Consider the following 24,032-nt stretch of genomic DNA (forward strand, 5'->3'; position numbering starts at 1 on the left):
CTGCTTCCGCCAGTTCCTCCGGCAGCTCATTCCTTACACACACCATCCTCGGCTTGGAAAACGTTGACCCTTACGTTCATTTTAAATCTTTCCCCCTCACCTTAAAGCTATGCCCTCTAGTTTTTGACTCCCCTACTCGAAGGAAAAGACCTTGGCTATTCATCCTATCCATGCCCCTCATGATTTCATAAACCTCCAAGTTCACCCCTCAGCCTCCAAAACTGCAGGGAAAGTAGTCTATTCAGCCTCCCCATAGCTCAAATCCTCCACCCTGGCAACATCATTGGAAATCCTTTCTGAGCCCTGTCAAGTAGGTTTAATTCTGCCTCAAGCTTTAGTCTGATTGCACGAGGCACTGATCCTGCCTTGCAACATTTTGCTGGACTCTCACACTTGATTTTCAATTCGACAGATGTCTTCTCCATGTCTCCCAGATCCCAATGAAAATAATTGCACGCTTCTTTAGAATTTTCCAATGAATCAGTTTCAGAATCTGACAAGCAACTTAGTTCAACCCAAATGAGTTTGATTTTTTTTCCAGCCATGGTCCTCCCAGTGAAACTAGCAGATTATCCATGCTGTCATTGTTACATGTAGATTTTTTTCCTACTCTTCACTTTCAGTACTTTTGCTGTACACTGTTCATATTTCTTTCTCAAACACACCCATTCAATGGGCCCTTTATTGCCGCAGTTTCTGCATACGACTAATTTATACCAGCAATTTGCTGTTGAGTGAAGTGCTCTTTCACACCAATGGCAGTTGTGAGTCTGTGTTGGTGCTCATCTCTCAGCTGCCACTATTCCTACTATTTCTTCATAAGTTTTGAAACCCGGTTTCTCTAGCGGTACCAGGCTCCTCAGGCGACGAAGGACATTCCCACGCCCTGCCATAATACCAGGAACAATGGATTCTCTGGGTGGAGGAATTTCAGGTCTCTTTACTATAAAGTATTTAACAGCTGAACTGTGGCAAGATCAAACAGGGACAGCATGGATTTATGAAAGGGATAGAGGGAAATCATACTTGACAATCTTTTGGGATTCTTTGTGGATGTAACTCATTCAGTTGATGAGGGGGGAACCACTAGATGTGGCTTCTTTGGGCTTTCAGAAGGCTTTTAACAAAATCCCACATAAGAGATTAGTGCTTTAAATTAAAGCCCATGGGATTGTCGTAATATGCTGAGATGGAAATAAAACTGGTCAGCAAGTATCAAAGGATAGGAATAAATGGTCTTTTTCCAAAGGCAGAGACAGGTGGTGTGTCGCAAGGATCTGTGCTCAGACTCCGGCTACCCACCTATTCAAACGAAGGAATCAAATGCACTATCTCCACATCTGCAGATGACACAAAGCTGGATGAGAGGGTGAGCTGTAAGGAGGATGCAGAGATGCTTCAGTGTCATTGGGACAAGCTGAATGACTGGGCAAATGTGAGACAGATACAGTATTACACGGATATATGTGAGATTATTCACTTTGGGAGCAAAAACGGAAAGGCAGATCATTACCTGAATGGATATAAATTAAGACATGGGAATGTAGAATAAGATCTGGGCAAACCTGTACTTCAGTCATTGAAGGTAAGCATGCAGGTGCAGCAAGCAGTAAAGATGGCAAATAGCAGAAGGGCCTTCATAGTGAGAGAATTTTCATTCAGGAGTGGGGATGTCTCGCTACCATTACATACCAAGAATATTACGTGCAGTTTCGGCCTCTTTATCTGAGGAAGCACACTCTTGTTCTAGGGACAGTGCAGCAAAGGTTTAGCAGACTGATTCCTGGAAGGCAGACTGGCATATTAGGAGAGGTTGCGTCAGATAAGATTATACCACTGGCATTCAGAAGAATGAAGGGGCTTCTCATCGAAGCTTAAAATTCTTACAGGACTAGACAAGTCAAATGGAGGGCAGATGTTCTTGATGGCAGGGATGTACAGAACAAAGGAGTCACAGTCATTCTTCATACCCTTAAACTAAGACGAGGAGATATTTCTTCACCCAGAGACTGATGAGCCCACAGAATTCACTACCACAGAAATCAATCAATGCTAAAACATTGCACAGTTTCAAAAAGGAGTTTGGGTTTAGCACTTGGAACTAAGTGGATCACAGGATATAAGGTTAAAGGAGGAACAGGCTACTGTGTTGGATGATTGGATATATTCATAATGAATGATAAAGCAAGCCTGAAGGGCCAAATGGCCCATTTCTCATTCTACTTCTTATGTTTCCGTGGAAAGTGAATGGCCACAAACTTGGCAGATAGAATATAATGTGGAAAATGTCAGGTTGTGCACTTTGGCAAGAAGAATAAAAGAGCTATATGTTATTAAAATGGAAAAAAGATTGCAGAAAGCTGGAGTGCAGGAGGAATTTGAAGCTCCTCGTGCATGAATCATAAGAAGTTAGCAACCATGCTCAGCAACTAAGAAGGAGGTGTCCTGTTGGCCTTTAAAAGGAATGGAATAAAAGAAGAGGGAAGTATTGCTAAAACAATACAAAGTACGAGACAGACCACATCTCAAACACAGCAAATAGTTTTGGCCCTTCATCAAAGGAAAGAAATCTCAACATTGGAGGCAGTCCAGAGAAGGTTAACTAAGTTGATTCTAGGTACAGAAGGATCTTCTTTCTAAGGAGGTCAAATAGGTTGGACTTGTACTCTTTAGAATTTAGAAGAGTAAAAGGTTACCTTATTAAAACATACAGGATTCTTAGGGGACCTGTTAGTGTCGATGCAGAAAGTTTGGTTCCTCTTGGAGGAGAATCTACGACCAAAGGGCATCATCTCAGAATAAGGTGTGACATATTTAAGACAGGGATGAAGATGAATTTATTTCCTCTGAGGGCTTGATTTTGTGGAATTGTCTACTCCAGAGGCCTGTTGAAGCTGGGTTACTAAGAATATTCAAAACAGAGATAGCCATGATCTGATCGAATGGTGAAGCAAATTCAATGGGCTAAAAAGCCTACTTCCATTCCTTCATTTTATGGCTTTATGACCCCTACATTCCTGGGTTTTTCAGTCCTCACACACTCTTTGGAACAATATCTTTCGAGTATTTATTGTTTGCCACTATCCCTTTAGTTAAACTGCTTCACCTCATGCATCGTTTTGTTTTGCTTTTGACATTTCACATTTTATATGGGGTAACACAATGCAAGTTGATCAACAACAACAAGAACAAGAGCAAAGTTGCTGGAAAAATCCCAGTAGGTCTGGCAGCATCCGTGAAGGGAAAAATAGAGTTAACGTTTCGGGTCTAGTGACACGAACTCAGAACAGTGAGCAAAGATCACCACTCTTTGCAATTATCATCTTTTGATTTCGTAGATATATCTGCCACTAACCTAACCCGTCGATCCAGGCTGAGGATTCATTACCACACAAGTTTGCTTTCCTGCACTGAATACTGGGTCCTTCTGTCTTGGAGTGAGAATCACACCAACATTTCTGACTCAGGAGGAGGGCCACTGCTGACTAAACCACACTGTATCCCAGATCCCCTCACGTTTTGCTGTATTGAACTCTATCTGCCATGTCATTTCCCATTCTGTTGGCCTATTGCAGCTGATCAGAATCATCCTCATTGTTTGAGCTCCTGCAAGCTTGGCAATCGTGGTAAATTTTGGAACTTCACGCTCTATTACTCATGTTGAGGTGTGCAATAATAAGATGGTAACTATACCAGGGGATTTCAACTTCCTCAACATTGCTTGAGATAGTCATAATCAGTGAATCATACAATATATGAGGCCCTTCAACCCACTGAGTCTGCACTATCAAGGACATACTACTATATACACTAGACCCACTGTCAACACACTAGGTCATAGCCTTGAACGTAATGACACGTCAAGTGCTTTTTAAAGATTCTGAGATTTCCCGTCTCAACTATAATCCCAGAGAGTGCATTTTAGACCCCTCTGGGTGAAAAAGGTTTTCCCCTAATCCCCTTTAAACCTACTGCCTTTCATTTTAAAATAATGTCCACCTTGTTATCGAGTGTAAAGTGCACAGTGTAAAGAGGAGTTGGATTTCTAAATACGCGTTCAGCAGAGTTTATTGTGTCAACATATAGAAGGTCCATCAAGGGACAGTCCAGTCCCAGATCTAATTCTTGGGAACAAAGTTGCCAAGTTGTTTAAGGTGGTAGTGGGCAGAATTTATTGATAACAACCACTGTTATGAAAAAGAAAATGGTAGTTTGCAAAAAAAATAATTTTGGATTGGAGGAAGGCAGATGCTATTAAAATAAAGCAGGATCTGACCAAAGTAGAACAGGTTCAGCTACGTCTGGCAAATTCTACAGTAGAAAGTGAAGGTGTGATTGAGAAGAAAATGGGGAAAGCACAGGCCCAACATGTTTTCTTTGGGATGAAATTTGGACATAACAAGACAAAGAACCCTGGATGTGTAGGAATATTCAGAATTGGTTAAGAACAAAAAAAAGGCTTTCAGTAGGTGCAAAGGGAGCAAATGATGGAGGCCCCAGTGGAGTATAGAAAGCTCAGAGGGAACTTAAAGCAGTTAGGAGGAAACAGGCGCATGAAAAAACATGAAGATAAAATTTGACAGATCCCAAGATATTTCACAAGTACATTTAGGGGAAGAAGATAACCAGAGAAAGAATGGGGCCCATTAGGGTCCAGGGGCAAACTTTATACCGTACAGAAGGACACTGGTAGAGTGTTTCACTTTAGTCTACATTCAAGAGGAGGAAGATGGACGTAGAGAACTCGGGGACAGGGACTGAGGTACTTGAGCAGACTGACGTAGGGAGTGAGGCTTTGCCAGGCCTAAAAGTAAATAATTCTCTAGGTCTGAAGGGGTTGTATCGTATGCTGCAATGAGAGATGAGAGGAAATTACAGGGGCTCTGACCCAAACTTTCAATTCTTCTCTGGCTACAGGGGAATTGGTAGAGGACAACTAATGTGGTACCATTTTTCAAGGAGCGAGAGAGAGATATATCAGGAATTACAGACCAATGAATCTCACATCAGTGGGAGGGAAACAACTGGGGAAATTCTGGAGGAGAGAATTCATCTCCACTTGGAAATGCAAGGTCTGATCAGCATGGCTTCATCAAAGTGAGGTCACACTTCACAATTTTGATACAATTTTGCAAGGTATGTAGGTGCCCAGATTTTCACAAGGGTTTTGATAAGCTATAACACATTAGGCTACTTAATAAGATAATAGTCCATGATGTTGCTGTCGTATATTATCATGAACAGAGGACTGGCTCACTCATAGAAGACAGAATTGGGACAGGGAGGCATTTGCAGACTGGCAACCTGCAGCTAGCGGAGCGCCGCACAGATTAGTGCTGGGGACACAATTATTTATGAAATACATTAATGCCTTGAATGAGGAAAGAGAATATACTGTAGCTGATGACACAAAACCATGTGGGAAGGCAATTAGTAAGGAATAATCAAAAAGTCTGCAGAGAGATATTGACAGGCTAAGCAAATGGGCAAAAACTTAGCAGATGGAATATAATGTAGGGAGATCTGAGCGAATGTATTTTGGCAGGAAGAATAGAAAAGCTGGCTATTATTTAATGGAGAATGACTGCAGAAAGCTACAGAACAGAGGGATTTAAATATTCTCGTCTACGAATCACAAAAAGCAAGTATCCAAGTTCATTGGGTAATGAGGAAGGCAAATGGAATGGAATATAAAAGTATAGAGGTTTTGTTAAAATTGTACGAGGCAATTGTCAGATCTCAGCTGTAACACCGAGAACAGTTTTGGGACACATATCTAAGGATGTGGAGGAAGTTCAAATAAGTTCCAGGAGGTTAAGAAGATTGAGTCTGTTCTCGTTGTAATACAGAAGAATGAGATGCCACCTTATTGAAACTTAGAAGATTCTTGACAAGTTAGATGCGGAGAGTTTGTTTTCCCTTGTGGGAGAATCTAGGACCAGACGGAATAAGGGGTCACACATTTAAGACAGAGATTGGGAGGAATTTCTTCCCTCTGAGGGTTGAAAATCTGTGTAATTCTTTGCCACAAAAGACTATTGAGGCTGGTCATTAAGTAAATTTAAGGTTGAGATAGACAGCGGATATTGGGAAAAGGCAGGAAAGTAGACTTGAGAATTAACTGTTCTGCCATGGTCTCTTTGAATTGCAGGGCAGATTCAAAGGGCTGAATGGCCTATTTCTGCTTCTGTGCTCTATGCTTATATTGCAGCTGATGTCGTTTGTATGGATTTCAAAAACGCCTTTGACAAGGTCCCACATGTGAGACTGATAATAAAGGTAAACACATCTGGCACCACTGGCTGTTGCGACAAGGTAGTTCTAAAATGGCACAGTGGTAAGAGACAGAGCACAGAGGTAGAAGGCTGTTTGTGCGACTGGAAGCTTGTGTCAAATGGCGTACTGCAATGTTCCATATTGGGTCCCTCACTGTTCGTGATATATATAGCATAATGAGATATAGATGGGTTGGTCAGATGAGCAGATCAGTGGCAGACAGAATTTAATCCTGAAACATATCAGGTGATGCACATCGGAAGAAGTCACAAGACAAGGAGGTACTCAATGAATGGCAAGACACTAGGATGCTTAGGGGACACAGACGGATCATGGGGTGCTTGTCCACAGAACCTTGAAGGTGGCAGGACACGTTAACACGATGATTAAGAATGCAGACTGAGAACTTGCCTTTATCAGTCATGGCACAGATGGTTTCAGCTGGAAGGTTACGTTGGAATTGTATAGAACTTTGGTTTCGCCAAAGTTGGAATACTGTATGCAGTTCTCATCACCATGCTGTTGGAAGGATGTGATTGAATTGGAGGGGGTGCAGAGATTATTCACTAGGATATTGCCTGGGGCGGAGCACTTCAGCTATGAAGACTGGCTGGATAAGCTCCGGTTGTCGTCTTTAGAGCAGAGAAGGCTGAGGAGGGACGTGACTGAGGTGCAGAAGATTAGGAGGGGCAAGGTTAGCAAGCAGCTGTATCCTTAGTTGAAGGGTCAATAACAAGGAGACACAATTATGAGGTGAAGGGCAGGAGATGTAGAGGGGATTTGAGGAAAATATTTTTACCCAGAGGGTGGTGGTAATCTGGAATGCACTACCCAGAAGGGTCATTGAGACAAGAGAGCTCACAACTTTTAACAAAGTGCTGGGATGAGCACATGAAATTAAAGGTTATTCTCCAAGTGCTGCAAAGTGGGACTAGTGCAGTTAGGTTTGCATAGACTTGATTGGCTGAAGGGCCTTTTGTATGCCATATTCCCAAATTCAAATCATGTATCTATCTCCAAAAATCAGTGTCCTAATACTTGGGAAACTGCTAATAGCGATCTTCTAATCTATTTATCATAACTTGCTGCTTCTGTCCTTCAGCCATCTTTTTTAACCAAATTTGATAGTGACCTATATATTCCATGAATCTCAATTTTATAAATCAGTCTTTTATGTGCACCTTCCCCTCATCCTTATCTAGGAAAGATTGCACTGCTTCATGAAGGCAGGCTAAAGTAATTCAGCATTACAGCCATACTCTGGTAGTATAATGACAGCATCAGTGACAGTACAATAAGTGCCTTATATCAATTGTTTCAAAACTGGGTTCTACAGTAGAGAGGTAATTGGAGATCTACAAACCAAATCATCTGTCATAACTTGAGATTAAATATATTGGAAAAAAGCATACTAACTGACGCGAGCTTCAATGGTGATAAATTAAATGTAACTAATTGGAACAGTAATATTCCTCTTCCAACCTTGCTAAGCAATGCCTCTCTGCACTGATAGGCGGGAAAGCTGCAGTCAAGAACAGATATTCACTATTTATCATCAAGTCGAAACAATTCTGGAATGCTTTTATTTGTCATGAATTTTTACTTATTGCAATTTGAAACTCGCAACTATATAGTGATGTGAAAAATATACAAAAGGATCCAGACCTTTTCTTGATTTATCAGGCTAACAATAGAAGAGCAATTGGATCAAGTGGATATACATTATGAGTGCCCGTATCAAACACCAGTCCAGGGACTGACAGATATCACAGTTAGAAGCAAATACACACATCGGGGCAGCACAGTGGCTCAGCGGGTTAGCACTGCAGCCTCACAGCACCAAGTACCCGGGTTCGATTCCAGCCTCAGGGAACTGTCTGTGTGGAGTTTGCACATTCTCCCTGTGTCTGCGTGGGTTTCCTCCGGGTGCTCCGGTTTCCTCCCACAGTCCAAAGACGTGCTGACTCAGTGGATTGGCCATGCTAAATTGCCCATCGTGTTCAGGGGTGTGTGTGGGTTATAGGGGGATGGGCTGAAGTGCCTGTTTCCACACTGTCGGGAATCTAATCTAATCTCCATGATAACCGTCAGGAAGTAGCTTTTTAAAAAGATGATTAGAACACTTCTTTACATGTAGCCCTTTGTATTATGAATATGCAATTAATAATAGATAGGTTACTGATTGCTGTTAATATGCAGGCATTCAATCAAAAAGGTTCGAGAACGATTGCCTACCTTAAAGGTTAAACACTGGAAGGAGCTCACATTTAGAAGGTAGAAGGAACTATGCAAAATCCATCAGATACTTGGAGAATCACCAAGCGATACAAAATATACACTGCTCCTCAAATGGATTCAAAGAGGAAATTGGTTAATATGTTAGAGCATATAGGGTCATAGCAACAAGGAGCAGGAATAGCAAGGACAGTATTTGCTGCCCATCCATAGTTCCTCCAAATTGTTTGACTATTTCAGAGTGCAGTTAAGTATAAACCACATTATTGTGGATCTGGAGTCATATGGAGGTGAGATCAAATAAGAATGGCAGAGCTCCTTTCTTAAAGAACATCAGTGAATGAGTCAAGTTTTTATAACGGTGAATAGTGTAACAGTGACGGTGTAACCACCACTGAGACCAGCTTTGTTTATGATTATATCAATTTGAGCATGTGTTGGATAACTGGCCCCCTCAAGCCTGCTTCACCATTCAATAAGGTCGTGGCTGACTTGACTGCAATGTCGGCTCCACATTCCTACCTACCCCCAAAATTATATTGAACTGAATTCAAATTCCATCAGCTGTTACAGTGGAATTTAAGCCTATACTCTACAGCATTGTCCCAGGCCTCCGGATTACTAATCCTGTGACATTAATAGTGCTTCACTGACTACCCCAGCATGTCAATCCCCGTTCTGAGCATACTTCTTGGCTGAGGCGCCACATTTTCTGGAGTACAGAATTACAAAGTTCACCTCTCTGTGAGTGAAGAGGTTCCTCATCTATCGCTGTTGTTACATTTTATTCTGAGATTGATCTCAGGTTCTACAGCCTGATCTCTTAATTCAAATTACAATAACTTGGCTTTTCAAATACCCTGTCACATTATCCTTGCCAAGAGATTGAATGTTAATGTTATATATGCAGCAGAACAAATGTCCATGTTGATTTTTCTTCATTAAAGTGCCGTCAACAATCTTATAGTCACCAATCTTATACAAGTGCATTTTGTCATGGGAGAGGTTGAATGAGCAAAATCGGACCTTCATTTCTTCCCCACCCCAGCCTCAAAAAGTTTTGTCTTCATTTCAAATTTTTCACATCCAATGGATAATTCTGTACCTTTCTGGTCCCTTCAAGAAGTGCATCCTACCCAAATTGTCCCGAGTGTCTCATCTTAAAAATGAGAATATTTTTTGATATCCTCACTCTCGAACCAATCCATTATATACTTAACATAGGATTCAGGTCAAAGATAATGGGAACTGCAGATGCTGGAGATTCCAAGATAATAAAATGTGAGGCTGGATGAACACAGCAGGCCAAGCAGCATCTCAGGAGCACAAAAGCTGACGTTTCGGGCCTAGACCCTTCATCAGAGAGGGGGATGGGGGGAGGGAACTGGAATAAATAGGGAGAGAGGGGGAGGCGGACCGAAGATGGAGAGCAAAGAAGATAGGTGGAGAGGGTGTAGGTGGGGAGGTAGGGAGGGGATAGGTCAGTCCAGGGAAGACGGACAGGTCAAGGAGGTGGGATGAGGTTAGTAGGTAGCTGGGGGTGCGGCTGGGGGTGGGAGGAAGGGATGGGTGAGAGGAAGAACCGGTTAGGGAGGCAGAGACAGGTTGGACTGGTTTTGGGATGCAGTGGGTGGGGGGGAAGAGCTGGGCTGGTTGTGTGGTGCAGTGGGGGGAGGGGATGAACTGGGCTGGTTTAGGGATGCAGTGGGGGAAGGGGAGATTTTGAAACTGGTGAAGTCCACATTGATACCATATGGCTGCAGGGTTCCCAGGCGGAATATGAGTTGCTGTTCCTGCAACCTTCGGGTGGCATCATTGTGGCAGTGCAGGAGGCCCATGATGGACATGTCATCAAGAGAATGGGAGGGGGAGTGGAAATGGTTTGCGACTGGGAGGTGCAGTTGTTTGTTGCGAACTGAGCGGAGGTGTTCTGCAAAGCGGTCCCCAAGCCTCCGCTTGGTTTCCCCAATGTAGAGAAAGCCGCACCGGGTACAGTGGATGCAGTATACCACATTGGCACATTAAGCAGAGGTTCACCTGCACATCTGCCAATGTGGTATACTGCATCCACTGTACCCGGTGCGGCTTTCTCTACATTGGGGAAACCAAGCGGAGGCTTGGGGACCGCTTTGCAGAACACCTCCGCTCAGTTCGCAACAAACAACTGCACCTCCCAGTCGCAAACCATTTCCACTCCCCCTCCCATTCTCTTGATGACATGTCCATCATGGGCCTCCTGCACTGCCACAATGATGCCACCCGAAGGTTGCAGGAACAGCAACTCATATTCCGCCTGGGAACCCTGCAGCCATATGGTATCAATGTGGACTTCACCAGTTTCAAAATCTCCCCTTCCCCCACTGCATCCCTAAACCAGCCCAGTTCATCCCCTCCCCCCACTGCACCACACAACCAGCCCAGCTCTTCCCCCCCACCCACTGCATCCCAAAACCAGTCCAACCTGTCTCTGCCTCCCTAACCGGTTCTTCCTCTCACCCATCCCTTCCTCCCACCCCCAGCCGCACCCCCAGCTACCTACTAACCTCATCCCACCTCCTTGACCTGTCCGTCTTCCCTGGACTGACCTATCCCCTCCCTACCTCCCCACCTACACCCTCTCCACCTATCTTCTTTGCTCTCCATCTTCGGTCCGCCTCCCCCTCTCTCCCTATTTACTCCAGTTCCCTCCCCCCATCCCCCTCTCTGATGAAGGGTCTAGGCCCGAAACGTCAGCTTTTGTGCTCCTGAGATGCTGCTTGGCCTGCTGTGTTCATCCAGCCTCACATTTTATTATCTAGGATTCAGGTCAAGTTTGTTTTCCCCCCCACTGCTGTTTAACTTCCTGGCCAATGTCCCACGATTTCTCAAGAAACTATTAGTCTCTCTCTGTATCAGAACATTCTTCAAAAAACTAATACTTTCTCCAAATCTTGATATAACAACTGGCCAGTTTCGGTGCGAGATCAGTTCCACAGCGCAAACTCATACTTGAACCTTTTAGCCATATAAATCATTTGACAAGCAGATTCTAGGGAGTCAATCTGCAGGATCAAGTGACATCTGAAATGCTGTACATTTACTGCAAACAGTCAAGTTCAGTTTTTCTGGCTTCCACAAATCTTTGACAGCATGGCCGTGGGTGTGAATCACCGAGGTCTGGCCAAAATCAGTAAAATCCCTCTCCTTTTCTCATCTGAACACTGCCCCAGAGCAATATCATGTGAATGCACTGCACTTTCCACAGACATGGTGGCAATGCCCAGGTCTATCTCACCACCCCCTCATTCATTTCTTCCACTGTCTCTACAGAACCGGACAGTTTCCATCTATTAAATCTGGTACAGAACGAAGCCATTATCTTTGGTCCTTGAAAGGACGTCTGCTTGCTAGCTACTGGTTTTCGTTGTACCCTTTGTTATTTTGACCCAGAGTTTAAATTCCCGCCACATAGGCCTGATGTCACAAAGTCTACTTATTTTCACATCCACAACATTTGGCCCCAGGTAAGTCCGTTAGTTCTGAAATCCTACCGCATTGATTAACTCTGAACATGACCATTCTGATGAATATCAAGTTGGCCTCCCAAGTTCTCCTTTTCTTTAACATGGCATCATTTAAAAGTCCATTGACTCTGTCTTAACACGCACCAAGTTCCATTCACCCATCTTTCTCTGCGCACTCTGATCTACAATGGCTCACAGTTAAGCAGTGCCTTGGTTTTCACATTGCTGTCCTGGCTTTCAAATCCCTCCCTGACCTGGCAACACGCATGCACATCCCCTGACAATGTCCAGCTCATAGCCACTCTAGGCACATTACGCCTTTAATTCCAGCCTCTCAACACAATTTGTGCTGTTCCATCATCGACAGCTTTACATTCAACTTCTTGGAGCCTAAGCTTTATAGAATTACCTTGCTGAACCTCTGCATCGTTCTTTCCTCCTTCAAAACAGTCCTTAAAATCTACCTCTGATGTGGTTTTAATCATCTACCTTCGGATCTCTTTCAGTACTCAGTATCAAATTTTACTCTTTCAAGCTCCTATGACATGCTTTGGGATGTTTTATAAAGTCATGTCATAGAAGCTGTTGTGGCAATTGCTCAGAATATGGTTATATTCTGGGCTGAAATTCTCCATGACACTCATCATTAAAGTATTTTTCTGTTATAAAATGGGTAAATAGTACAGTGACTTCAGGCCAAGGGATGATGTGGTTAAACGCCAAAGTTGCACTCCGTGCTATTAGCATCATGACGACAGTGTCTCCCTTTCATTTGAAGAAATCTTCTGTATTTTCTCAAATACTTTCTTCATTGTACTTTTGTTGTTGATGGTTTCCAATGAACATAAACCATTACTTGCCTTTTCAATTTCAACCTTCCTCACGTTCTCTTAATTTCTTTTGCTGTACCTGATTTGAAACAAACCATTCCTCTTTTAATTCACTGTCCTCCTCAGTCCTTCATGTGGTTGTTTCCCAATCATTAAGAAGACATCCTGTTGCTTTCCTCATTCACTCTAGTCTAAGATGCCTGGCTGCCCTTATCAGATTGCATTTTCAGCAACTTTATACACAAACGTCCTTTGAGTGGAAGGTTGCAAGGTCATGCCGAACTGATGTCTCAACAACTGCAAAACCAAGCTAATTGTAATCAATGACATCTGACAACAGGCAAGCAAGGAAGCTCACAACAAAACACAGCACGAGATTACAAATTCTGCAATGTGTGAATGTACTCACAACAGAGCGCTTTCTGGAGTCGGCGGATCTTCATTGCTGGCCGATAGGCAGAAAAACGCACGGTGTTTAAATCACCTGCATTCAAAAAAATCTTTAGATACATTTTTCCTAACTGTTAGTACAAACCATTTCAATTGGAACACATTCTCAACTACTCTGCAATGAATACAGGGGGATAAATATCTGCCAAAAAATACAAGGCGCAATAAAAGGAAATGATAACTACTAGGTTCAATTTATTTCCACATATTTTCAAGGATGGGAACATCACTGACAGGACCAGCATTTGTTACCCATTCCTCATGTAGGTGGTCAAAAGCTACATGAAATTCTTGTCATAACTGGCAAACAGCATCTGGTGGAACTCACGGAAGTCTCACTGTCAGCTTTATAGTAGGAGGGAAACGATTCAGATAATCACGCTTGGTGTAAAGCCTGCATTCTTGCCGCCTGGTTTTTCAGGGCCACAAAGGGTTTTGAGATCTGAAATTATATATTTGACTCATGAGCACACATCAAATGCAAGTTGCCATGGATGCTACTCTGACAATTCTACGTTGCATGCAGCAAATACCTGATGAAATGACGTAGAGGAGGCCAGATATTGCCAATACTGGGATATCAGAGCTCAACGCTTAAAGTCCTTCAATGACACATTGCTGAAAGTATGATCACCAGGAACATGAATAACCCCTCTGCCAGAGTTATTTAAAGACACTGTCAGCTACTTGCAGATTAATTACTTACGGATTCATAGAGCATACAAACATACAACAGTACAGCACAGGACAGGCCCTTCAGCACACAGTGTTGTGCTGAGCTTTTACCCTCAACCTAACGTCGAGCGAACCTCCACCCTTACCTTATACTATCATCCATATGCCTGTCTAATAGCTGCTTAAATGCTCCTAATGAAGCTGACTCCACTCCCCTCTCTGGCAATGCATTCCACGCTCCTGCCACTCTCTGAGTAAAGAACTTACTTCTCACATCTTCCCTATATCTACCTCCACTTACTTTTAAACTCTGCCTCCTCATAAGAGCTACCTTCACCCTCGGAAAAAGTCTCTGGCTATCCACTCTCTATCGATATTCATACCAGTCATTGCCAAAATGTATGTGTGTTGATATTTTTTAGACTTCTTTAAAGTTGCCAAGGTCCACATCTAAGTTCTGAAGGACTCTGTGAAAACTTCAAGGCTGCTACACAAATCATTCACAGACATGGATGCAGTAATAGACATCTGCAAAAAACCATGTTGGTCAATGCTTCACATCCTGGCAAATGTCATCATGCTTTCAAGTTGCAAGTCTGCTTTGCCAGCCACTTTTGGCCATCAAAAAATTAAGGGGTAGCTACTGAGCTAAAGAGCCAAGCAACTAACAACTGGGCTTCTGACTCTTACACACAACATAGAACATAGAAAAGTATAGCACAGTGCAGGCCCTTCGGCCTACGATGTTGTGCCGTGGAATAATCCCAATCCAAAAATAACCGAACCTAACTTACATTCCCCTCAATTCACTGCTGTCCATGTGCATGTCCAGCAGTTGCTTAAATGTCACTAATGGCTCTGCTTCCACCACTACCACTGGCAAAGTATTCCATGCACTCACAACTCTCTGGGTGAAGAACCTCCCTCTGACATCTCCTCTATACCTTCCTCCTAACACCTTAAAACTATGCCTCGTGGCAGTCAATCCTGCCCTGGGGAAAGGTCTCTGCCTATCGACTCTATCCATTCCTCTCATTACCTTGTACACCTCGATCAGGTCACCTCTCTTCCTCCTTCTCTCCAGAGAGAAAAGTCCGAGCTCAGTCAACCTCCTCAACCTGGTAAACCTCCTTTGCACCCTCTCCAAAGCCTCCACATCTTTCCTATAATAGGGCAACCGGAACTGGAGACAATATTCCAGTGTGGTCTCACCAGGGTTTTGTAGAGCTGCAGCATAACCTCGCGGCTCTTAAACTCGATCCCCCTGTTAATGAAAGCCAAAACACCATCTGATTTCTTAACACCCTTATCCACTTGTGTGGCCACTTTGAGGGAGCTCTGCACTTGAACACCAAGATCCTGCTATTCCTATACACTGCAAAGAATCTGCCTTTAATCCTATATTCAGCATTTAAGTTCGACCTTCCAAAATGCATCACCTCGCATTTATCCAGGTTGAACTCCATCTGCCATTTCTCAGCCCACCTCTGCATACTGTCAATGTCTCGCTGAAGCCTGCAATAACCCGATACTATCAATGGCACCTCCAACCTTTGTGTCAGCAGCAAACATACTAACCCACCCCTCAACCTCCACATCCAAGTCATTTCTAAAAACTACAAACAGCAGAGGCCCAAGAACAGAGCCCTGCGGGTCACCACTCAGCACTGACCTCCAGGCAGAATATTTACCATCTACAACCACTCTCTACATCCTGTCAGCCAACCAATTCTGAATCCACACAGCCAAGTCACCCTGATTTCCATACCTCCTGACTTTATGAAAGTGCCTGCCGTGGGGAACCTTATCAAATGCTTTGCTGATGTCCATGTACACCAAATCCACTGATATAGATCTCGAGTTAAAAGTAACAGTGATGATGAAACTATCATAAATTGTTGTAACAGAAAACTGAATTCACTAAACTATTCTTCAGGGAAGGGAATCTGCTTTCCTAAGCAATTCTGGTATATGGCTTCAAATTCACTGGAATATGGCTGACTCTCTACTGACTTCCAAAATGGCCCACCAAGCCATTCCTGGATGGGAAATGAATGTTAGCCTTGCCAGCAGTGCTCTCATCCTGTGAAAGAATGCTTTAAAAAAAAGTGGATTTAATAAATGTAGAAGTAAGTAACAAAACAGGACAAAACAACTCAAAAAGGCTTTGAAGGATAACACTACTAAGTCCTGTTCTTCTTCCTTACTTTATGCTATCTGTACGCAGAACTGTATTTGAAATTACAATTTGACACCTGCCTGATGCACATCACACATAAAGACATCCTGAGGCATCCCAAAACTCAATCTGTTAACCAGTTCCAATTCAAGCCATTAGGAAATCAACCTCTGGATGTCGGGTATGGGTTGCCTGAACAAGCATAAACTCTTCCCTTTTTATATATACCACCAAGCAAATAGCAGACAATTAGGTTTAATGCAGAAACGGTTTTAGGTTTTGGTTGGCAAAATCAGGGCAGAACTTATACACTTAATGGTGAGGTCCTCAGCAGTGTCGCCAAACAAACTTAGGGAGCAGGTTCAGAGTTCCTTCAAAGTGGAGTTGCAGGTAGAGAATAAGGCGTTTAATATGCTTGCTTTTGTTGGTCACAGCACTAAATATAGAAGTTGGGAAGTCATGTTGCAGCTACAAAGGACATTGGTTCGGCCATTTTTGGAATACTGCATTCAATTCAGGTTTCCTTGCTATAGGAAAGTTGTCGTGAAATTTGAAAGGGTTCAGAAAAGATTTACAAGAACATTGCCAGGGTTGAAGGGTTTGACTGTAGGGAGAGGCTGCTTTCTCTCAAGTACCTGCTTCAAAATCTTCCCACCCCCCAGCCTCATCTCATATCCAGCCCGACTGATCCAGACTGATCACAAGGTAACAATGTGACCACCTCTGAATGGCACTTCTCACAAGACATTCGAAAAAAGTCGCTCAGCCACATCATTTCTTTTTCTGGCAACAGAAGTTTTAATTGCAATAAATTACAAAGAATTAACGAAAAGAAAAGCATGCTGCTGTTCGACTCTTCAGAAATATGACAAATCCCAAATTTCCAGTTAAATCTTGGTAAAAATGGAGTGACGAAAATCATCTGCACGCAACGGGGTGGCCTGTTCTTGAATCCATAGTATTTATGTAGCCGATCTTGTTCAGTTTCTGGTTAATAGTAACACCTCTGATGTTGACAGTGGGGGATGCAGCGATGGTAACAGCAATAAATATCAAGAGATGATGGCTGAATTCTCCCTTGTTGGAGATGGCCATTGCTTGGCACTTGTGTGGTGCAAATATTACCGAGCACTTATCAGCCTAAGCCTGGATAATATACTGGTCTTGCTGCATTTAAACATGGACTGCTTTATTATCTAAGGAGTTGGAAATGGTACTGAACATTGTGGAGTCATCAGTGAACATCCCCACTTCTGACTTTATAGAGAGAAGCTGAAGCAGCACAGATGTTTGGGCCTTGGATGCTGCCCTGACGAACGCTGAAAGAGATGTTCTGGAGGTGAAATGACTATGTCTAACAATCACAAACGTTTTCCTTTGTGCTTGGTATGACTCCAATTAACAAAGACCTTTTCCCTGCCTTACAAGAATCTAAGTCCACCTTAAAATATTCAATGACCCCAACTCTGTCATCTTATGAGGCAGCTAGTTCCAATGTCATACAACTATCAGAGAAAAAATGCTCTGCTCATCTGTCCTGAAGTGGCAAGTCCAAATTTTGCATAAGTGTCCCGAGTTCAGCGCTCGCCAAAGGAGAGGAAAAATCTTTCTACATATTCCTCATGAAGACCATTCGGAATCATACATACTTCAAGGAAATCACCTCCTTACTCTTCTCAACCTCAGCAAAAACAAGCCCAGTCCTTCTAAGACAACAAAGTGTGGAGCTGGATGAACACAGCAGTCCAAGCAGCATCCCTGGAGCACAAAAGCTGATGTTTCGGGTCTAGACCCTTCAGCCTCTCTGATGAAGGGTCGAGGCCCGAAACGTCAGATTTTGTGCTCCTAAGATGCTGCTTGGCCTGCTGTGTTCATCCAGCTCGACATATTGTTATCTCGCATTCTCCAGCATCTGCAGTTACCATTATCTCTCCAAAATAAAGGCTGATGTCTTTCAAAACCCAATGTCAGATTTTGCAGACAGTCCTTACCATGGAAAAATACTAAATATGTATAAAGAGGAAAACTGGAGGTGAAACCATTCAAACAATTTTCATTGGCACAACAAATGTTCAAACTGTAAAAGCAGGTTAAGCACCTGTATATGAGGAAACTGTACTCAAACTTTGACCAGACACTTAGAGCTAACAAATGCGAGAAATATCCATTTCTTTCTGGATTACCAATTTTGCTGTTGGGAAAATAGGCCTAGACTTAGCAATGTAAATTCAAACAAGATAGCAACCTCTCAGATCTCAACACTCACAGTCGTAGAGTTCTGTTTTCACAGGTTGGAGTATAATCGCATCAAGTACAATACACCAAATCTTCTTTGGTACCTTTTCCTTCCATAAAACTGTTTTTAGTAGATGCGCACAGAATTCATTTTATACACGTTGAAAAGTTCAAGAGGCCAGTTCCAGCACTTTGACTTGCATCTTCTTCATCATCACAACAGAACAAAATAAAGACTCACTCTTTGTAAGTCACGTGTTCAATTTTTAGTGACAAGGTGAAGTGCGAGAACTGCTCACTTGATGTTAAAATCTCTTAACTATGTACCTATATATTTCAATTCTGTGAAATATGTGGAATGAGTTCGAGAAAAGGATTAATTTTGTTGCTCTGGGAGAGAGCTGGTACAGATAAAATAGGTTGAATGGCCTCCTCCCATGCTAAAAATGTCCGTAACTATTCTTGGCGCTGCTAAATTAAAGTGGGCATCCTTTCATTATGACTGTGAGGCGCAGCATGTTACGATAGATGGCATAATGGAGAAATCCTTTGTTATTAATGAATTTGTCGGCACTAGGCATCCTTCCGAAGTCAAATGTTTGACATGTACCTGTTGCACTGACTTGGTTCCAAACACTTATAATGTGGAGGTGCTGGTGTTGGACTAGGATGGACAAAGTCAGAAGCCACATGGCATCAGGTTATAATCTGACAGGTTTATTTGCAATCACACAAGATTTGAAGTGCAGTCCCTTCATCACGTGCGGTCAGAGAGGAAAACACACAGACACACAATTTATACGCAGAGAGGTCAAAAGATCATACAACTGGTGTGAGTGGAGTGTCAGATAGTAAGTCTTCATCCAGGACGTTTGTTTATTTGCAGATATTTTGTTGAAGAAGCACACAACTTGTAGTTACAGTCAGTGTGGTATCTTATAAATTCTTGCTTTTGAAATAAAGTTTAAAACTCTGAGACAGATTCTGAACACAAGCCTCTAAACTACAAGTCAGAGTCTGACCTGAGATGTCACCTTGTACATTCCTGTTGCGCTGCCTGATTATCATGACAACACAGCACTGACATTGACTTTATAAACACTTCACTTGCCTTTAACACTCTTGGTCGCCTGGAAAGAGTTATTATCTGACACTCCACTCAGGCCAATTCTATGATCTTTTGATCTCTCTGCTTATAAGCTGTGTGTCTGTGTGGTCACCTCACGAACTGCACCTGATGAAGGGGCTGCACTCCAAAAGCTTGTGTGAATTGAAATGAACCTGTTGGACTATAAGCTGGTGTCATGTGACTTCTAACTTCACACAGTTGTAGCATATGTTTTCAATCCTACCATGACTTGACAATAAGCCAACTTCTTAAAATTTATAAAATGAGAAGTATGTCTAACCTTGAGCCTTTAAAAAAGGAAATATTACAACCATAGTATTCCCCATGGTAGTCTCATTCAGAAGGTCAGGAGGAATGGGATACAGGGGAACTTAGCTGCTGGGATACAGAATTGGCTGGCCAACAGAAGACAGCGAGTGGTCGTAGAAGGAAAATATTCTGCCTGGAAGTCAGTGGTGAGTGGGGTTCCACAGGGCTCTGTCCTTGGGCCTCTACTGTTTGTAATTTTTATTAATGACTTGGATGAGGGGATCGAAGGATGGGTCAGCAAGTTTGCAGACGACACAAAGGTCGCAGGTGTCGTTGACAGTGTAGAGGGCTGTTTGTAGCCTGCAGCGGGACATTGACAGGATGCAGAGATGGGCTGAGAGGTGGCAGATGGAGTTCAACCTGGATAAATGCGAGGTGATGCATTTTGGAAGGTCGAATTTGAAAGCTGAGTACAGGATTAAGGATAGGATTCTTGGCAGTGTGGAGGAACAGAGGGATCTTGGTGTGCAGATACATAGATCCCTTAAAATGGCCACCCAAGTGGACAGGGTTGTTAAGAAAGCATATGGTGTTTTGGCTTTGATTAACAGGGGGATTGAGTTTAAGAGTCGTGAGATCTTGTTGCAGCTCTATAAAACTTTGGTTAGACCGCACTTGGAATACTGCATCCAGTTCTGGTCGCCCTATTATAGGAAAGATGTGGATGCTTTGAAGAGGGTTCCGAGGAGGTTTACCAGGGTGCTGCCTGGGCTGGAGGGCTTATCTTATGAAGAGAGGTTGACTGAGCTCGGTCTCTTTTCATTGGAGAAAAGGAGGAGGAGAGGGGACCTAATTGAGGTATACAAGATAATGAGAGGCATAGATAGAGTTGATAGCCAGAGACTATTTCCCAGGGCAGAAATGGCTAGCACGAGGGGTCATAGTTTTAAGCTGGTTGGTGGAAAGTATAGAGGGGATGTCAGAGGCAGGTTCTTTACACAGAGAGTTGTGAGAGCATAGAATGCGTCGCCAGCAGCAGCTGTGGAAGCAAGGTCATTGGGGTCATTTAAGAGACTGCTGGACATGCATACGGTCACAGAAATTTGAGGGTGCATACATGAGGATCAATGGTCGGCACAACATTGTGGGCTGAAGGGCCTGTGCTGTGCTGTGCTGTACTGTTCTATGTTCTATGTTCTATGTTCATAGTACAGTCTGGCAGTAAGGACAGAACGAATGATTTAATCGACTGTGTTTGACACCTCACAATTAATCCCCCTGATGGAAGAAAGGTTGGCTGTGTTCTCTTTCTTCAGGAACATCCAGCTAATACCACCTTACTACTGCTTGTTTTATTCATCTGGTGTTCCATCTAATTCCTTTCAGTCTTGGTCAAACCTTCATGTAATTTATTTTAATTTTCAATAAAATAAATTTAACTTTATATTCCACAATTTCAACATTTCCTTTGAAGGTTTGAATGGTTCACTTAGTACACTGCACATGTTGTGTTCATAATTGGAGAAGATGGTGGAAAAATCAAGATATATTGACAAGTAAACAAATGGCTAACTTCTGCTTTCTTGTCAGTAAAGCCTTTTGAACAGAACATAAAGTTGCGCAACTACGTAGAGATAACAATTTAAAAGTGGGAAGACCACTGTTTGTGGTCCCCACACCAATCTCTGTTCACTACCTACGGACTGCATTACTCCTCCTTGGCAACAATGTTATGTTACGCTTGTCTCAGCACAACCTTGGCATCTTGTTTATCCCACGATGAACGTCCGACCACACATTCATGCAATCCCTAAAGCTGTCTCTTTACATCTTTTTAATACTGCCTACCTGTCTCTTGTCTTGGCTCATTAGCAGTGAAACCTTCATCTGGAACTACTTCACTTCTGGACCTGACAACTCCAATGCATTCCCTGTTTGAGTCCCACATTTGCCCATTGAAAGCTTGATGTCGTCTAAAACTCCACTGCCCGAGTCTCATCTTGAACCAAATCCTATTCTCTGTACTTTCTACCTGACTGACAGTATTAACAGTAATTTTATTAAATTCTCATTTTTGTTTACAAATCGTTCCTTGGCTCTGCCAATCGCTATTTTCGTAATCTCCACCAGTCCAACCATAATTCAGGATATCTGCACTCGTCTAATTATGTCCTCTTGCCCACTCTTGATTTCAAACGGCCCACTACTGGTTGCCAAACATTTAATTGTGTAGGCTTCAAACCCAAGAAGAGACTTCCTACACCTTCAGCGAGCAAACTCACATCCAGAACCTCAACCTGAGCAACAAATCTTCGCAAAACTCACTAACTTCCGACACCTCTTAGCCTCTGTACATTTCCTCTTTTAAGGCACTTTTTAAAAGAATCCTCTTTGATCAAGCTCTTGATCATCAGAACTAACTACTTAATAAGGCTCAGTTGTATTCTGGGATCGTTAATACTCCTTTCAGATGTCTTCAAAGTTTCTCTCCAATAAAGAGATTACATAAGTGGTTGAAGTCATTGCCAAGCAGAGGGGGGCGAATTGGGGAGTGATTTCAAAGAGCTATGATATGCCAGGAGACCGCCTTCCACACGCCAACTCTGATTCTACAAAAGCAAAAATGATTTTCAGACTTGGGAAGATCCTTCAAAAATGTCACAAGTAACCAGCTTTTGGGCAGAGTCGAGCTGCTGAGATGATAGACCAGGATTTAGGGGTACCAGTAGTGATAATATGCTGAACACAATCAAATTTTGAGGTTGTAGAATGATGTGGTCTTCAGCATTTTTGACACTTTGACCATTTTCCTTCCTTTCCACACAACAAGTCAAATAGCAGCAGCACAATGTTGCATGGCCGCTCAAGCCTGCTCCACCGTTGATGATGATTGTGGCTGGTCTTCCACATCAATTAAACTATTGCTCATATCTCATCCGCTTTTCAAAACATCGATTTATTCACGTGTAGCATCCCTCTCGCTAACTTCATGAGAATTCATTCCAATCACTGAACTAACGCTGACCCACCCCAGGTCAAAAAATTCAGCTGAGATCAGGAACTGATCTCGCCTGTCTGGCTGAGCTGGCTTTTAAAAAGTTTGCCAGTGAGATAGTCCCAGTGAGAAACATTCATTCAAAAAAATAGAATTGCATGGATTGCTCTCCAATCCTAAACTCTATTCAAATTCAGTTGGCTGAACGGTTGGTTTGTGATGCAGAGTGATGCCCTGCAGAGAGGGCTCAATTGCCACACCAGTGACCTTACCACAAAGGGTCTTCGCCTCAACCGCTCTACTTGCCTGAGGCATGGTGATCTTCAGGTTAAATCATAACCAGTTGTATCTCTCTAAGGAGTGGCCAAATGGCGTGGTAAGGCTTTACCTTTAATCCTGATAACATGGCAACAAGCAGATAACTCAGCTGATGTCACTGACTAATAGAATCCTCAATTATACTAATATTACCGATGTGATATCATCAGAAGGCATGCTCAACGAAGTTTTAATTTGCAAATTAAGTTAACAACCATTCAATCAATATTACTTCACTACTCATATTACTGATCGTCTCGATACAACATTGTGGTTACATCTGTTCATAAGTGAAGTGTAATGTAATTGCACTTACTGTGGTTTTATCAATGTGATCCTGCAATGAGTCAATAAGCAGTTCACCCACAGGTTGCCAATCAGTGCGGACCCCTTCAGCTGTTATCACATGAGCCTCATGATCATCCAGAGCTTTCTGCAGTTCTTGAAGTTTCTCCAACACCTTTTCCACCTGTTCCTGCCAGTTGCTCGCATGGATTTTCAATTGCTCCCAAGTTTCCTTCACTTCTATTGACTGTTTGCGGACAGCTTTGGCAATTCTCTGGGCTCTCTCTTCCGGGGTAGGTTCTGGAAATATGAAGTGCAAATAATTTATCAACTATTCATGACTTGGATCTATAGAACTTAAGTTTTCTTTCTAAACCCCTTTCTTCTAAAAAGTCTCTCTGGACTTTCTCCTGAAATTGGGAATATATAGTATAAGACTAAAGATTTTATGACAGGCACATCAATGACAAATTCTCTAATTAGCTAGCAGGTCGCGGAGCCATTAACAGGGAATCACGCAGAGCCAATGCCAAGCCGAATAAAATTCTGCAGATATTTGAAATTTATGACTCCCAAGGAAACTTTAAAAAAGGAGAAGGATTAGAGTGACTAAATGGGTAAAATTCTCAACAAAAGATACGAACAATCCTTTCAGGATCTCTTTCGTAGCTAT

General features: G+C 42.7%; 1 protein-coding gene and 1 pseudogene across 5 annotated transcripts in view; both read right to left on the bottom strand.

Annotated features, from left to right (window-relative positions):
• LOC132209005 (utrophin-like) overlaps positions 1-13,341 on the bottom strand; it is a 146,296-nt pseudogene extending 132,955 nt beyond the window's left edge.
• Positions 1-24,032, bottom strand: part of LOC132209001 (utrophin-like) — a 170,275-nt gene that overhangs the window by 96,344 nt on the left and 49,899 nt on the right. The window lies entirely within an intron of this gene.

The sequence above is a fragment of the Stegostoma tigrinum genome, unplaced genomic scaffold, assembly GCF_030684315.1.
Source record: "Stegostoma tigrinum isolate sSteTig4 unplaced genomic scaffold, sSteTig4.hap1 scaffold_61, whole genome shotgun sequence".
Classification (NCBI taxonomy): Eukaryota; Metazoa; Chordata; class Chondrichthyes; order Orectolobiformes; family Stegostomatidae; genus Stegostoma; species Stegostoma tigrinum.